This window comes from Sinocyclocheilus grahami, unplaced genomic scaffold (assembly GCF_001515645.1).
Source record: "Sinocyclocheilus grahami isolate Dianchi unplaced genomic scaffold, SAMN03320097.WGS_v1.1 scaffold905.1, whole genome shotgun sequence".
Lineage (NCBI taxonomy): Eukaryota > Metazoa > Chordata > Actinopteri > Cypriniformes > Cyprinidae > Sinocyclocheilus > Sinocyclocheilus grahami.
This window is the reverse complement of record NW_015506084.1, coordinates 255,951-275,140: the sequence shown is the minus strand read 5'-3', so window position 1 is coordinate 275,140 and position 19,190 is coordinate 255,951. Positions and strand designations below refer to the sequence as shown.

Sequence of the window (19,190 nt, the reverse complement as noted above, 5' to 3'; positions counted from 1 at the left end):
GCTATCATACCGGCTGGACACAATATCGACGAGTGAGGCAACACTGCAAGTCGAGCACCTGGTTTCTGAATCCAGCAAAGGAGTGCTCACAGAGGACCTACCTTAGAAAGGACAGAAACACACAGGTCCCGGAAAACGCTGCTAAGAAATCTCACAGAAGGATTATACACACATAGCCACCAGCACCTTAAATACATATACAGTGGGTACGGAAAGTATTCAGACCCCCTTAAAGTTTTTCTGTCAATATGGGGTGCTGTGTGTACATTAATGAGGAAAAAAAATTAACTTAAATGATTTTAGCAAATGGCTGCAATATAACAAAGAGTGAAAAATTTAAGGGGGTCTGAATACTTTCCGTACCCACTGTATATATGTATTCAACCAAACATATAGGTCCAGCATAGGAGACAGAAATGCAGGAAAATTCCTCCCTAACCTCGGTCAGGTGGAGAGCTGGTGGTTATAGGGGAATTAGGAGCTAAGGGCAGATGTAAGAGCCCCGAGGGAAACGAGTAGATACTCAAGTATCACTCTGATCCGGACAAAAGCACTGATGCCTTGTCTGGATCACATCCCTAGATCTTGCCTACCTCCCTTTGACCCGCGATTCCTTCTACCCCTACCCGCAGGAGCGCGAGCCGTGACACTAGCCTTCTGTAGCCGTCTCTGATCCTCAGACCGAGACGGACCAGGACCCCTATGCTGTTTGGGCTTAGACCTGGACCATCGTGAAATGAAGGACTGAAGGCCGCTGAGCGCGCCTTTGCCTCCCTGAACTTCTGGACCACCGTCTCAATGGAGGTAACCAAAAATATTCGGAAGGCGAAACCGGCGCATCGAGAAGAAAGCCCCTCTCTTCCATCCTGATATCTGCCAAGTTCACCCACAGATGTCTCTCAATACCTACTATAGCTGCCATGCTTAGTAGCACAGAGAGTGAGATCTGTGGTGCAGCGTATCTCAGCTACCTCATCAGGCCTTTATCCAGGACTTCCAGCAGGTCAGCCTAATATGCCTGGAGCACCGCATCATGCGCAACAAAGCAACAGCCTGACCTGCTGCTGCGTATGCCCTGTCATCTAAGCGAGACGGCAAGGAGGGAGTTTTAAGAGAGGACGTCTCACCCATAGAAAGTTGTCTTTTTTACAGGGGCATCCTCTCATAGTCGTTTCCGCACATCGCCTCGATGTTGGCATAGCTCGTATGTTGGAATCGATGAATGCGTAAGAAAGATAACGCTCAAAACTCACCATACGCAGAGCAGGAGGATTGGGAAGGCTCAGCCTCAGCTTCTTCGCTGTCCTCAGACATCTCCTGCTCTTACTGGGCCGAACACAGCAGAGCACTGGCCCCCGAATCAAATGAAAGAAATAACATCATCCTCCAGCAGCTTACTCTCGTCCACAGCCGACGAGCGCGAGAGGGAAAACCCCTTTTTAAACTCATCAGCCAGATCCACATGCGATCCCCACGAGCCCATCCTCCTCCGTGCCTCAGCAGTGGTGGGTCCTGAGCCGCGGGAAGCAGATGACTGCCCCCTTTCCTCAAAAAGAGAGACAAACGAGAGCGGAGCTTTTCATTAAAATACGCTTGCAATGAACGCGGATTGCCCCCTCAAGGACATCGCATGCGTGCTCTTTGCCCAAACAAACAACACAGAGATTGTGTGTGTCATCAGGTGTCAAATAACGATGACGCGGATGCACACACCCTCTAAACGCTTTGCTAGTGCTCGCCATAACGATAGGAATATAGATTGCTCTTACCACGGAAATGCATGCTTCAAACAAAAAGGTCAGTGAAGATGAAGAAGAGAATGACATGTTCTTCCGGCGCCTATTTATACTATAGTCGCACCGGTAGTGACGTCATGGGCTGTCGCCTGCCAACGTGTTGTTGGTGTTTTTTCAATGTATGCTTCAGACACGGGTCACGACGAGGCATTCCCCATAGCGACCCCAAGAGGATGCAGTTCGAAGTTCCCTTGAAAGGGAACTGAGTTTGGAGCTCTTATACAATTTAATCCAGAGCCGATCCTCCCTATACGCAAAATACGCAAGCTGCTGTGTAGCTTGCTCTCAAAGATGATTTAATTTTAGTTTTGTTTTTGAATTTGGCCAGATGAAAACATGAAGTCAAATCATGTAATGTGAATCGTACAGTCTTGCTCGAGACTAAAAAAAACAGTTGAAAGCGTACCGAGCCATGGAAGAGACACTGTTTCTCAAGCGCATTCCGCGAGCACGATTCGAGACGGAGTGAAACAGAAAAATGCGTTTCATTGATTCGTTCATAACCACTCATTCCTCACTCCACCACCCCACCCCCAACACAGTTTTGCGTAAGACCCCCAGAAGTCTAGGAGCGGCACTGATCTAATCACAAAGAAACCTTCAAAATATTAGTATTTTATACACTTTGACAGGTGTTTACTGTATGCTGGATATGCTATGGAAGGTGAATTTTAAATTTGGTTTTTCATTTAGTCTGGCATTTATTCAGTTCAAGCTACTGAACACAACATTTCAATACAAAGAGCATTCAATAACTGAATTTTCAGCCGTCATTACACAACTCTTTAGTGTCACATATAAATATATTTTAGCAGTTTGCTGTTTAATTAATTAAAAGGAGCTAAAGCAAACACAACTATTTATGTATTTATTTATACTTAATTAAATCTGCATGCTGCAAATTGTACATTTAGCATGTGAACAAATACTATACATGTTATTCATTTTCATTAAAATAAATTAAATAAATTCATTTTAGGGCAGGCACATCATTTACACAGTCTATGTATGGTCATCAGTCCTGTCCCCATACGATCACAGAACATGCACACATACAGTTGCTTAAAGGGTTAGTTCACCCAAAAATGCAAATTCTGTCATTAATTACTCACCTCATGTCGTTTCAAACCTGTAAGTCCTTCGTTCATCTTCGCAACACAAATTAAGATATTTCTGATGGAATCTGAGAGCTGTCTGACCCTGCATAGACAGCAACGCAACTGAAATGTTCCCAAGTCCAGAAACGTATCAAGGAGATCTGTAAAATAATCCATGTGACATCAGTGGTTCATACGCAGTTATACGAAGCTACGAGAATACTTTTTGTGCGCAAAAGAAACAAAAAACGACTTTATTCAACAATTTGTCTCCTCCGTATCACCCTGGTGTTATTTTGGAAAATATTCACTGGACGTAAACAGCGTATGCTGTTCTGTGTCTGAAGATGAACGAAGGTCTTACGGGTTTGAAATTACATGAGGGTGAGTAACAATTTAAATTTTTGGGTGAACTATCCCTTTTACTCTTTTAAATGTCCAGCATAACTAAACATTAACCACTTAAACACTAACAGGTCTTTCCATTTTCTCCAAAAATGAAGAAAGCTCAGACAATTCTGCATAAGGCTCCAGTTTGACCAGCAACAGCACTGGTTTGATCAACAATAATTGCATTGAAATTGAAGATGAATTTCACTCATCAGAAAAAAAACTGATGACACTTAAAATATTTTGTAACATTATAAATGTCTTTACTGTCACTTGGGATTAATGTAATGAGTCAATTTAATGGCTAAATAATATTATCCCTTTGTCCAGTAACTTTTTGTTGCATGAACAACTGACCCACAATGAGTAATGACTGACAAATAAGCAATAAATAAACTGTGGGAAAAAAAGAGAAGGGTTTTCTACCTGATTGCACAATAAGACACGTTTGGTTCTTGTGAAAATTGCCATTCATACGTAATCTACATAAGTTCCATTGTTCTCATGGGTCACAGATGGGAGATGTATATCAAAACTCCCTAATTCGACATCTCCCTGAAAAAACACACCAGGAAGTGGTACAGTTCGATTTCTGATGTAGTAGAGGATTATTTTTGGCTCAGAGGAGATATTCTGTGTTTAAAAAATACAAAAAGTAACAGACGTTTAATCATAATAATAATAATAATAACACATGCTTGTATAAAAAGTAATGTATATTTGTGTGTGTCTGTATTCCTAAAAAAAATAAGCCTACCTTGCTTAATTCCCACTCTACACTAAGAGACATGACGTCCACAGGTCCAGGACATTGCCAGAAATTACACGACAAATGGACATCTGTCCCAGCATTAGCCTTCTGGTCTGGGCTGGTTATCACACAACCATGGGTTCCATATACTGCCAAACGAATGAGTGCATATTATATTCAAAAAGTAAATTAAAATGCTTAATAGCTTGATTAAAATAATGAATTTGTGCTTACCTGTGAAGATAAATACTATGGACAGGTACCACATAACTGAGCATGAAGACACTGCAAAGTTTGTTTTCTCCCTTATAACAGAATACATAAATATATTTTAAGTGAAAGGCAGATATTCCAAGATCCAGAAGATCTTGTGTATGGACTTCGGATCTCTCACGACTCAAAATTTCTCTGCTGCCATCAGGGAAGTGCTTTAACGTTTCCTGCCACATTCTGTGGTGGTTAATTATCATTATCAATGTCTACTTACGTCACGATTAGTACCAGTTGTGCTGGTTAGACCTTGCTCCGGAGAAGGAGCTAATTTGGTTCTCGAAAAAGGCAGTCCGGTACTAAAATCGCACCCAGTTCCAGCGGTGCGAACACGCCGAAAAGTGGGTAGTTCCACAATTAGTTCTGGTATCATGAAAGGCCCTAATGTTCTTTTGCTTAAAGAGAGCTTATCAGCACTGCAAAGTAGGCCTTTAGTTTCCTTTGATCAGTTCTTATCCATCTTATAAGTAAAAATAGTGACTAGTACATTATTCAAAATATCCATTTTGTGTTCCACATAAGAAACAAAGTCATTCAGGTTTGGAACGGCAAGAGGATGAGTAAATGTTGGCTATCCCTTTAAGGAACGGAGGAGGTCGGTCAAATGAACGCAGTACGCTTTCCACAAACAGTAAAACGAATATCTTTCGCCCTCTAGTGTATCATTTGATGTCAGCTATTAGATTGAAGAAAGCGAAAGGCGTTTTCCTCAAGAGAACAGTGACAGACATCGTGTTAAACGAAGTTTTCCGGTAGGTACATCACCTGAGGCAATAATCAAAGTCATTTGTCACGTTGAGCGATTCATTCTTTCTGATTCAGCACCTTTAGCTCTCATAAAACACTTTGCCATTTCTTTTGATTTGATGAAGGACACGATTGTCAGATGACGATGTCATTACATGGGTCAGAAATTTCATCAGCATTGTAAAAGGAATTATTTATGAATAAAACATGAGCATTATGCTGCAATACAAAGTTTGTTGTCAAATTGAAATAGCGCTTATACACCAGCAATCTGAATCACTTATTATGATTGAATCATTGAATTATTCATTAGATCCGTGAGTCTATTCATGAGTAAGAGAATATATAATCAATTATTTGTTACTGAACACATGCAATGGCCAGATGTTTGAACTGAACAAGCTGACTTTAATATGTATTATCTAATCAGAGCGATTATATGATGCAAGATACAACAGTGGCAGTATTCATCGGATGTACAGCAGTTTGCAAATGTAAGCCAGCTGCAGCATCTAGTGGCTCTCGTCAAAGCAAATTACAAAGACTTAACTATTCAGAATAACCTTTATTTATATGCAGTGTGACTCTTCTTGGTGGTTCCAAGATAAGATATCCATTTTCCTTCATGGTTTTTTTAGACACTGAATATTTTAAGCTATAGCCTACCATAAAAAAAGGTCAAAAGTTTTACATTAACATTACACATTCTCTCCTCTCAGAGCAGATAATCAATGGTTTTTTATTGCTAATCAGTGTTGCCAACTAATTTTCTTGGGAAGTTGCTAAAGGAAGGTCAATTTGTTGCTAAAAGTTGCTAAATTATGTTGTGATGTCATTGTGCGATGACGTCATCACGTAATCAAGATGCAAAATTGTGTCACTGCATCAAATCTCAGCAAAAAATATATTTTATATGTTAATTTCGATTTGTTCGTTCAATAATATTAATGCATAATATAATAATATAAATAACTGTATTTTTAAATACAATATTTAATTATTGAACACTTATGCATATTTGAAAAATTACAATTTAAGTTTTTTATTAACATTTTATTTTTTTATTAGCTATTTTTTTTAAAGTTTTTTATTAAACTAGTAAAACTACATATTCTGAAAAACACTGCTTTAAGCAGTGTATTAGTAGTTTGTAAGTATGCAACACTACAGACACAGAAAAGTCTGTAAAAATAGTCTAATATATGAAGGAATTTTCCGTATTGATTTTTCACAGGTTTTTTTACCTGCATTTTAAATTACGCATTGTATTTTGTGTTTTCGGTTTACAGGGTTACACCGGATAATGGATAACGGACAAATTCCTGGAAAATTACTACCTTTTCCATTTTTCTAGAACAACTAAGTGATGTTTACAAACAAATTTCGGGAGGAGCACGCAGAGATAATTAACACGGCCAGTTCATCATTAGTGATTACACCATTTAGCCAATCAGCGCAAGAGAAAACTCACATAAATAACCAAGTACGCCCTACCTTCGTTATCTCTCGACTTACAGCATCCCTCCGCCACCCCGACCCTGCACCTTCAGCATAGTTTCTACCCCAGCATGGGGAGAAGCACTCGGGGGGAGCGCTTTTGGGCCGGGCTGAACACCGAGCTCGGACCCCTCTTCCTGGACAGGGGGGTTGCCCCGGGCTCGGGAGTCTTGCCTCTCCCTGGACAGCACGCCAAAGATGCATAACCTTTATTAATTATAAGAAAGTGTGAACTGATCAATAATCACAGGTACAAGCTACTAACAAGGTGTATCACATCACAGTCTACTATATGAAGGAATTTTCCGTATTGATTTTTCACAGGTTTTTTACCTGCATTTTAAATTACGCATTGTATTTTGTGTTTTGGGGTTACAGGGTTACGGATAAATTCCTCGAAAATTACTACCTTTTCCATTTTTCTAGATCAACTAACTGATCAACAATCACAGGTACACGCTACTAACAAGGTGTATCACATCACGTGAATTAAGTTAACTGCTATTTGATAATAATTAGGTGTGTTTGACTTGAAGCGGCGCTGCGCAGATCGATCGGTGTATGACATCAAAGTACTTTGAGAGCTAATAGAATAGAGAGCAGACGGATCTGCATGATTTCTAATTGCTCTCGCTGTGCTTTGATGTCATACACCGATCGGTCTGTGCAGCGCCGCTTCAAGTCGAACACACCTAATTATTATTGAACAATTGCAAACAGCAGTTAACTTAATTCACGTGATGCATGTACTGCTAGGTATCTTTGGTTTCCTCTTTTTGTCTAATTTAGATGGAAAATGTGTGCCTTTTTATCGTTCGAGTCACTTATCAAAAGTTGCCAAATAAATAAAACAAAATAGCTAAATTTGTTGCTAAGTGCTTTTGGATGAAAAAGTTGCTAGGGTAATCTGAAAAATTGCTAAATCTAGCAACAAAATTGCTAAATTGGCAACACTGTTGCTAATCTACATTTAATAGTAAAGTTCATCCAAAATTAATATGTACATAATGGCATGGATTGCAAAAGTAATACATACAATTTTATATATATATACATACAAAATAGCCTCTTTCAGTTTAGATAGTTTGCAATGAAATGTGCCTGATGTGTTTGAATTGTAAGGATGTTATGTACTGTACTAACTGAATTATTGTATCGATCTGTAATCTTCTCTTTGACTATGTGGGCCTAGTAAGGAATAGTTCACAAAAAAAATATATATATATTTGCTCACCATAAGTGTAGAGTTTTTTTTTTTTTTTTTTTCTTCCTCATTGAAACAGATTTGGAGAAATTTAACATTACATCACTTGCTCATCAGTGTATCCTCTGCAGTGAATGGGTGCTGTCATTATTATTATTATTATTATGCCAGGCCAAACAGCTGATAAAAACATCACAAGAATCCACAAATGAAAACCTGCATGTTTGTAAGGGACAAAAAAACAAGACATTTAAAATATAAACCATTGTATCCATAATATTGCTTTCTCCAGTGAAAAAGTAAACTTGTCTGAATCAGGAGAGAAATATGCACAGATCAGGCACTGTTTACAAAAACAGTTCTAAAAATATGTCTGGGTTTTGATGTGAGAGGACAACAGAGGGTGGCATATTATGGATTATGGACTCGTATTTTGGCCAGAAGCAATAGTTTACAGTTAAAATGCCTTAATAATGGATTTGTTTGACTCCAATTGATGGACTGGAGTTGTGTGAATTACTTGTGGATTGTGTTGTTTCTATCAGCAGTTTGGACTCTCATTCTGATGGCACACATTCACTGCAGAGGATCCATTGGTGAGCAAGTGATGTAATGATGCATTTCTCCAAATCTATATCTTGGCTTGCCAGGTGAGTACATTTTAAAGACATTTTAATTTTTGGGTGAACTATTCCATTAATGAACAAAGAATATATGTTGCTGACATGCAAATGGTCAAATTGTGGTCAAATCTGTTAATATATTAATTGGTCTGACACCAGAATTATACTTGTTTGCAGTGTAGTTTAAATAAATGGTCTTTTTGCACATTGAAGGAATTTTGAAAAGGTCAAGGAAAATGTGAGCCCTTTAAGAATAGAAATAGATACATTTTCATACAGTGGCTGAAATAGCAAAGATCCTGTCAATAAATTATACTGTCTTCAGTTTACAGTAACAGTCTGTGTTCCTTCCACTGACAGCTTGTTATTTTTGAGCCAATTGGTTGGTCCCATCTCAGAGAACAGCATATGTCTGTTCAATCTTGTACCTTTTAATACTGCTCATATTCGCAGTGTGAAGTTGGTAAATTGTGGCGTGTGAATTAGTAAAAAATAACCCAATGATTTAGCTAAATCACATGCCAGAATTCCTTAAAACTGCTGACATTAAAGGCTTAATTAAGAAAGCAGATCCTTGTTATTGGTTTAATTATCGGTCTATTTCACATGTCTTTTATCTCCAAGGTACTGCGGAAGGCTGTTGCTCAGCAACTGAGCTCACTCTTGCACTGGAGCAACACTTGTGAGATGTTCCACTCAGGTTATAGATAATCATAGAGGAAGTGTCTGTATTATTTCATACAGACAACTGCATAGACAATGAAAGATTGAAATATACATTTCTTTGAGAGAGTTCATTTCAGAAGTACATGAATGCTTCACTGACTTTAGTGCACTGGATTAACTATTGACTCAGATGTTTCTTCAGTTGGTGGAGATATTGTAAAGGGGGAGACTTCCTTTGTATTATTATTGCCATTGAAGTAGTATAATACATTAAATAGTGTAAAAATTTAGATGCCAGAACCAGTGATGTTTATGATTAGTTTCTATTGCATCACCACCTTCTGCCTTGCCTTGTCCATATGCGATGGCTTTTCACACTGCACTTAAGGCAAGGCAATTTATTTCTAAAGCACGATTAAAAATAACAGTAATTTGACCAACGTGCTGTAAAACATATATAAACATACAATACACACATCTGTTATACAGCACAGGAGCAGTGTTGGGAAGTAACATGTAACTAAATTATGTAAATTTACTTATGGGGGTTACTTTAGATTTTTTCCCCCCTACACATCCACATACAGATTTAATTGATCTTTCATAAATTGCATTGACTGACCTAAAATATGAGACACCAATGTTTCAGGAGTTTAGTACACAGAATAGGACACATGCTCATTTGATAACTGATTTATTTCCTATTTTGGGTTTATGTATATGCTTTATTTTTAAGATTAACTGTTTCCTCCAAGCCATTGTTAGATGCCAGTGTTTCTTGTCATAACTACGCAAAGATTTGATTAAAAAAAACAGTATCATAGCTACTAAAGTATTTCTTGTTATAGTTTTAAATCTGTATTTAACTTCAGAATGATCTCAAAGTAAGTCTGATTTTGTGGTAGCTGTGCTTTAAAATGAAATTATCATAATCTTAATTCAAGTGATGATGGATTTTGAAAGTCTGACAGTAATCAATGTTGAGTACAACTATAATGTTAACCCTTTGTTTAAAAATGATTAACAGTTGAAATCCTTTAGAATTTAGAAAACTTTCATAAAGTAATTAAAATAGTTAGACTATTTATAACATTTTAGATTGGGTAACTTGTAATCTGTAACCTGTTACATTTCCAAAGTAACCTTCCCAACACTGCACAGGAGTAATATGGTCCCATTTCGGAGAACCTGTCAATAAGCAGTGGCATTCTGGACAATCTGTAATCGTGACATTGTGGACAATGAAAACAAAATTGGTCCCACAATGAGAGGGATCCCACTTGTATGAGATGCCAAAGATGATGTAAATTCACCCAGGGTAACTTCAAAGCTCCTATTATTTAGAAAGGACTTAAACAATTTTAAAACAGTGCCATGAATCCCTACCAACCGTTCAAGCTGTACTATCATGCTCCCAGACTGGAATACTTCAAATAAAGAATTCCTATTAAAAAAAGACTGAATAAGAACAGCTTTCTCCAGCACTTTTAAGAGAAAAGGGAATTTTGAAATAGGCCTAGTTTTAATGATCAATTGGTACTACACCCACATTTAAGAGACTTAAGGGTGTACTGCAGCATGCTTAAAAAATAAAGCAGGAACAATCCCTGATACTAGGCAGCTATTTATTATCAATAAAATACTAGGCCCAACTACACTGAACAAAATTATAAACGCAACACTTTTGTTTTTGCCCCCATTTGTCATGAGCTGAACTTAAAGATCTAAGACTTTTTCTATGTACAGAAAAATGCCTATTTCTCTCAAATATTGTTCACAAATCTGTCTAAACCTGTGTTAGTGAGCACTTCTCCTTTGCTGAGATAATCCATCCACCTCACAGGTGTGGCATATCAATATGCTGATTAGACAGCATGATTATTATATATATATATATATATATATATATATATATATATATATATATATATAAAATATTTTTTTATTTGACTGCTTTGTTACACTTATTATCTCAAAATAACCCATTTAATGAAGGGGAATAAATTAAAAGGGAAATTAAAACAAGAAAATAACAAACAAATTAAATTGAATACAAATCTAATTTATTTAGCCCCCATTTGATCGGCTTGTGTTGGTATTATTGTTAATCTCCAAAATGGGAAACAATCCACAGTTGCTCACTCTTATTCTTCATTTTCTCATCTCAAGTGTATCTCCGACAATCTGGCATCATGTCTATACTCTTGAACTCTCTCTGCTCTCATACTCCTTTACTCTGTTAATCTTTCCAGTTTTCACCCATATAGAGCGGATGAGATTAAGGGATTGTTGACACCAAACAAACAGATTACTCGGTCAAATGTTTGTATAACATGGACACTCTCTTTACAGTTGTATAAGCATCATCCTCAATTAAAATAACATCTGCGTTTTGTACAGTTTTTTTTTTGAGTATGACCTACAGTACGTGTGATCTATTCAGCAAACCCCTCCTTCAGGGAACGAGGGTTACATACGTAACCGAGACGATAGTCTTGATCAATAAAGGCTAATGAAGGATAGGTAATGAGGGCATGCACACTTTCACCGCATGTACTTGATATTCAACACATAACAAAGCCAGTTCCTAAATAGTTTCTAGACCAGGAAAAAATAAAAAAATAATATAAAGAGTGTCAGAAACGAAAAAGATATCTATTTCTAAGCTTTAAATTAATCAAACATGATGATGAAAGTTTGCTTATTTAAATGATTCAAAATTAATGTAAGACCTTATGAAATAGTTTGATGAATGCAAATTTCTCTTATGTTGCTGTAGTTCCTATTGAAACGGAAATTGAATAGGAATCCTATACCCCTTCATCAGCAAAGCCTTTCTATTGACTGAGAAAGAAATGTTATCTAGTTTGTGCCTGATTAGAAATGATAGAACTTGCTCTATGGTATATTTATTCTTAATACACCATAAAGAGAACGTGCTAATTAGTGCTTTTGAAATTACATATCGCATAAATTAAACAAATTATCAAATGCCTTTATTTGTTTTCATTTAGCTTTTATTTTGTAAGTTAAGCTTACATAAGTAAGCTTAAGCTTATCCATTGGCATATCATAACTATGTTTTATTAAAGCTTGTTCGATTAGCTAGGACTATAATAACATACTATTTTTACCAGGCATTTAAAGTGGGAGTTGAGATTGAGCAGTTGGCAAAACAATAATTTGATACTTGCTTTTTGTGAGCCTGACAAAACAACTGTCTAATTGGTGACTAGCATTAAGATGTTTTGAGGAGGCTATAGAGATGCTCATGCTTTTTTGTAATTGTCTGTATAGCAACTGTCTAAAGCCCTTCACTGGAAAATTGTGGCATACAAGGGCTATGCTTTTGATGTCTCTGAAAGAAGATTTTAGTGCTGTATTGACCTGAAGTTTGGCAAGAGTAAAGTGATTTTGGGAATATAATTGATAGTATTTTCTTTTTGATTCAGGCTTGATATAGTCGTACTGTAGATGATGGTGTTTGCGGAATTTCTTTCAAAAGACAAATCTCCAAATTTGTTCTGATGAAGAAACAAACTCATCTACGTCTTGGATGGCCTGAGGGTGAATACATTTTCAATTTGGGTAAAAAGTATAGTGAACGAATGTAGCGAATGAACTTGCACACTCAGAATCCAGACAGCACTGCAAAATGGCTGACACTTGATATACTGTAGTGCACTATATAGGGGAAAGGGAGTGGTTTCGGACACAGCTGCTGTTAGCTTAGCAACATGCTAATAAACTCTGTTGGAATCAATTGTGACTCTTCCTGTGCACTTCACATGTGGAAGCTGCTGTATGTGTAGATCCAAATTAGTCACTCATCAGATTCATTTTTAGGTAGCTGTCTATGTAGGATGTAGGCCGCTTCCTAGGTTTTGGAACAAAGTTCCAGTGTGTGAATCAGCTTATCTTTGTATACCCTGTGCATGTGTGTGTGTTTTCCCATGTATTTGACTTTCTTCACTTCACATCCTGGACTACACATACAGAACCACTATTCATTCATTTTCAATGAAAAATACATCTATTGTCCAAGTGCATCAATGCAGCCAAGCACAAGCCAAAAATAAAGCAATATTCTTGATCTGATTCATCTCCAACAATAGAGGATGTTTTGAGAGGTGCCTATTGTCCCTTATGCTAGACATTTTTTGTATAAACCCTGCAGAGTTAATTATATATTTAACTCCACAGTGGATCCATATAATCTTTGTTTTGTCAGTAAGTGAGGGTCTGGGATCAGTAGGAGAAAACCACCAGTCAACACTGGGCGTAGAGCACGCGCCTCTGTTGAGATATATAAACGTAGGTCTGATCAATTATGCAAAGGCACAAAAGGAAGTTTGTGGACAAATGATGTATCAGCCGTCCTCTCTGAACTCTCTCTCACAGTAAAGCAACTGTCAGTAAACCACTTGAGAGGATGAGCCAAAAGAATAGAAGATTACACATAACCAGCTAAGTTTGTGGTGCTAAATGACTAAGTTAAAAGCATTTTATAGATTTCCCTAACTCCTAAAAAAGGGGAATGACAAAGGAACAAAGCCTATATTGCATAGTTTATATTCAGCCTAAAGTCTATAGTTTTCATTCCATGATTTGATTATGGTGAGACCCTCTAGCTACAGTGACAGAATACTTTTACCTTACATTAAGTAAATAAATGTGTTTGTAACAAGATTAAAAATTAATTGGCAAGCCGTCAATGTAAAGCTCATTTTCAATTTCATAGTGATCGCCAATCATCATTGACATTACTACCATCATCCTCATCTGCATCAGTCATTGTCATCGTTATCACATTTCATCATTACTGTTTATATCATCACTGCAATCACCAATATCATCATTATCATCAATATTATCACCACAACCACCATTATCTTCATTATTGTCAACATAATCACTACCACCGATCCCACTATTTTATCATCAATACTGTCATCCTCAACATCATTGTCATCATAATCACCACCACCATTATTTTTACCATCATTACCATAATTTTTTTACCATTATCACCATCATAATCACCACCAATTATCATTATCACAATTTTCATAATTAGCATCATCATCATAATCATCACCACCAATGTTATCATTACCATCATTTTCATAATTAACGCCATCATCATAATCATCACCAGCACCACCAGTTATTATTACCATAATTTTAATCATTACCACCACCACTGTCATCATTACCATAATGTTAATCATTACTGCCTTAATCACCATCATTATCATTTCCATCATTACCATAATTTTCATTATTGCTAAAATCCTCCTCCTCCTCATCCACATAATCATCATCACTAGTCTACCACTGTTATCATTTACATCATTACCATAATTTCCATTATTACCACCATCATCTTCATCATTATAATCATCATCACTACCAGTGTTGGTAGTCATTTCCATCATTACCATCATTTTTATCATTACCACTATCATCATCATCACCACCATCACTGTTGTCATTTGCATTATTACCATAATTTTCATAATCCTCACCATTAGCATCATCATCAACACTCACCACAACCATTATCAACATCATCAATAATCACCAGAACCATTGTCATCATAATCATAATCACTATGTTACAATATATATCATTACCGTAATTTCCATCATTACCACCACCATCACTGCTATCATAATAATCATCACTACCACCACCACCACTGTTATCATTGCCATCATTACCAGAATTACCAGCAACATCATCAATAATAATGACATAATAATCATCACTGTCATAATCATTACCATGATCAACAATTTCATGTTTTAGGTGTTTGTTCTAAAATACCTAGGAAAAGTAAAAATAGGAAAACATGGGACAATTGTTAATGCATAGTCAGAGAATACAGCTATAAAATTAATAGCAGAGTGAGGCAATGGAGAGTCAAAAGGTTTGGGATTTTTTTGTTTAATTTGTGATATTGTTGAGGCCACTTCTGAAAGTCTGCAGGAGACACATGTACAATGAACAATCTAAGACCCCTAGTAAAGGTTTGTTCCTCATTTCTCTGTATAGGAGATGAAAAATGGAGATCCCATTTGTGATTTTCTTTTGTCACCCCTCCAAATAGCATACACCCTACAGACTTTGCAAAACTCCATTCTGGTGCATCTAACTCTCACAGATTCTTTACAATCTTCATATGAGGAAATATGAGTCATGTGAGGTCTCTTCTTTGAATCAAAGCAATCATTAATTTGAGGATTAGCTCTCATATCTCGTCTCTGTCTGCATCTGTTTGCAGGGCTGAATCAGGCCAACAGCACCCAGGGCCCATCACTTTGAAAGCTGCTTCCTGCGGCATGCTGGCCTTGTGTCAGAAATTGGCTTTTTGAAAGACATCTGACATCCACTGGAGATTACAGTGCTGTAAAGGGGGAGGCAGGGAGAGAGCGAATAGATCTGGAGCATAACATGTTCATATCCAGTCCAGCATTTTAGGGCATGAATGACCTTTAGAAAGAACGTGATCTACTGTACTCAATTTCAGCCTCATTACCGGCTTGTTTGGGCTAATGAACAAGAGCCCGTCTTTAAGGTCCTTGATAAGAAATATATATAGTCACCATGCATTTTTTCACCTTTCACTCGAAAATTATGTAATTGTCTTCCCAACATAATGTTAGTCAAAACTCATTTGGAATTTTGCTTGGCTTATTAAAATATATGTTAGGTCAGGATTTGATGGATGTCCATTTCTTCAAGTCGTAACTGAATGCAGTGTGATATTCAGCAAATTCAGTTATATAATAAGTTCTTGTTCCCAGCTGTGACATTGAAACTAGAAATATAAATTATTCCAAAAATAGAATCCTGTTGCGTGTCATCGTGACTGGTCAAGACAAAAATAAAATATAATTGTTCTGCTAAGTCTTTCATAGTCCATGCCATATTTGGCCTGTCTAAAAAATTTTATTGGCCTGAAAGATGTCTTCCTTGAAGACTCCTGTTCTAATAAATACAATTGTCAAAAAGGCCAAAAAAATTGAAAAGGTCATCATGAAAGCCAAATTTGACCTCTAAGTATCATAGACTCCAAAACCCCACATTCAGTATTATGGTCCTCTTGTGGATAGAGCCAGATCAGACTCTGATCGTGGATTTACCCAGAGATTTCAGAAGACAGCCCATCTTAAATTGAGCGACACAAAACAGCAAGTGCTTCTAACCTCAACTCCTCAAATAGCCTCTTATATGGCACCCTCATTTTTAGGATGAGATTGCTTGAAAATGCTGTTACTTCTTTGACTACACTTCCTTCAAAATCTGAAAGGAATCCAATAATACAGTTGGTCATGGCAGCCTATTTAGATTAAGTGGTATTTAGGCCATTTCTTTAAGACTACGTTACTTATGCATGTACATGTGCATGCCACGACTTCCCTTTATAAAATATAAAATATTCCCTAATAAATATCAGTTTGCAGCATCAGCATAACAAGCTGTTTTGTATAGCTAAAAATAACTGTAAGCTGATGACACTAGAAGACATTCAATGAACAAATAGTTCTTACACGTTCTTACATTAAAAATAAGGTGGACATCAAGCGACATTTATGCTATTCCAAGCAGAAGATGGCAGCTCTGTATGTGACAGGCACTTCTGTTAATGCCATTGGCAGAGTGATAATGAGGTGGTATGGCGCAGAATGGCTTGAGCTGTGTCCAGTTCATTAGAAGCCGACCATTCCGTGACACGACTTGCCTAACGCAGACTGACCCCGCTTGTCCAGTAATGAGCCTCTGGTAAGGTCAAGAAGCAGAATGAATTAATATTGATACAGCTCATAGAGGTTGGTGAATTGTGAGAGAGCACTTGAGAAGACTGACCATCTGGAGAAGTAATTTTTTTGGCTGGCGATTTGAATGAATTGATGGAATAATCAACTAAATGTGGGGTTGAGCTTGACAGCTGAATGCTGAGTAGTGTATAAATGGTCATTGACTTGTCGTGTAACAGTTGCTTTCCATGTTTTTCATAACCTCAGTTGTCATTTTTTAGACACTGTGACAATAAGCATTTCTCTCTTTGAGCATCCCAACCTGTGAAAATGAAAGTGTTTAGAGTGGGACGTTTAAGCAATCTTTTGCATATTATTTTAATGATGCTAATGGTGCAGAATTTACAAGCTATGCTTTTAAATTCTAAGGGGGGAATATTTTTAAAGGAATAGTACATCCAAAAAAAATAAATAATAATAATTAATTTTTATCTTGAGTAAGTGTTTAAATGGTTTAAATTGTCACAGGTGAAGGGAATAACATTGATCATATCCTTCAAATGGCACTTGTCTGGGTGGGATATATTAAGCAGCAAGTGAACAGTCAGATCTTGAATTTTATGTGTTGGAGTCAAGTGAACTTTAGACCTTTTCGGATTGTAATTGTTTCTCATGGGCACCTAAGCTATTTACAACATTAGAACATGAATTAGTCATTGGTTTTATTGCTGTTTGAATCTAGAATGTCTGTGTTTTTCTCCCACCACCTATGTAAATAACTGGCTGAATTACATACTGTTTTTTTTTGACAAACATCAAGGTTGTGTCGTAATTTAATTGCTGTCCAAACCCCTTTCTCTGAGTTTACAAGAAGGGATCAATTCAAAAGTCACTGTTTGAATCTTTTTTTAGCACTGCTGACCACCGTACAGTAATTGTTGATTTTCGCTGTAATTTGCATGCATTTTAGACATAATTACTTTCCAGCATTTCAGTAATAAAAGTGTACAAGAACAGGATTTCCTCACCACTCCACTACGGCGAGTGGGAGCTCTTAACAACAAAAAGATAGAGAATAAAGAAAGTATGTAAACATTTAAAATGGGCCATTTTGATGACAGCAACAGGCATATACCCAATCATGTGCATTTCCGGGTTGGTTGCATCACATAATTCACTGCTCCACTGTGAATAATGTAGCATCTGAATGCATAAGTTCACAGATGTCCACATCAGAAACATTTACCTTCCACATTGGGCTTTTGACAAATGTAAAAATTGACAAGGGCCAAATAGTGGTGTCTAGACAATTGGGTCAGAGCATTTCCAAAACGTGTCTTGTGGAGTGTTTCAGGTATGCAGTGGTTAGTACCTACTAAAAATTATACAAAGAAGGACAACCGGTAAACTGGTGTCAAAAAGGTAAAAGGCTAGTCTGTCTGTTATATCACACAGAAGAGCTACTGAAGCTCAAATTGCTTAAAAACTTAATGCTGGCCATGATGGAAAGGTGTTAGAACACAGTGCGTCCCAGTTTGTTGGGAGCATCAGAACTGGACCACGGAGCAATGGAGCAATGGAAGAAGGTTGCCTGGTCTGATGAATCATGTTTTCTTTTAGATCAGGTAGAAAGCTGGGTGGGTGTTTATTGATTACTTGGAGAAGAGATGGCAGCAAGGATGCATTATGGAATGAAGGCAGGTCGGCAGAAGCAGTGTTATGCTCTGGAAAATGTTCTGCTGGCAAATCTTGTGTCCTGCATTCATGTGGATGTTATTTTGACACGTACCACCTACCTAAAGATTGTTGAAGACCATGTACACCCCTTCATTGCAATGGTGTTCCCTGATGGCAGTAGCCTCTTTCAGCAGGATGATTCTTCTGCCACACTGCAGAAATTGTTCAGAAAAGGTTTGCATGACAAAGAGTTCAAGGTGTTGCCTTGGCCTCCAAATTCCTCAGATCTCATTCCGACTGAATATCTATGGGATTTGCTGGACCAATAAATCCAATCCATAGAGGATTCACCTTACCATTTGCGGGTCTTAAAGGATCTGCTGCTTTTGTCTTGGTGCCAGATACTGTACCACAGGACAATGGAAGTCAAAGGGAACCAAAACTGTTTGATTACCAACATTCTTCAAAATATCTTATTAGTATATTAAACCCTGGTGTTATTCTAAAAACTATAGCAGCTTTCTCTTTCTGAAATAAACAAACAACAACAACAAAAGTTCTGCTTATATGTGTCCATATAATGGCAGTTAATGGTGATCTTCTTCAAACTTCAGAAGTATCATCAGTGCCAGAATTTATGAATTATGTACTAGTGCTATCCCTGATTAAAGAGTTTTACAGTCGACTAATAGTTGTTCATTTAAGTCA

General features: G+C 37.2%; 1 pseudogene; it reads right to left on the bottom strand.

Annotated features, from left to right (window-relative positions):
* The window catches only part of LOC107564056 (uncharacterized), an 8,675-nt pseudogene extending 4,373 nt beyond the window's left edge, over window positions 1-4,302 (bottom strand).
* Window positions 4,303-19,190: the final 14,888 nt, after the last annotated feature.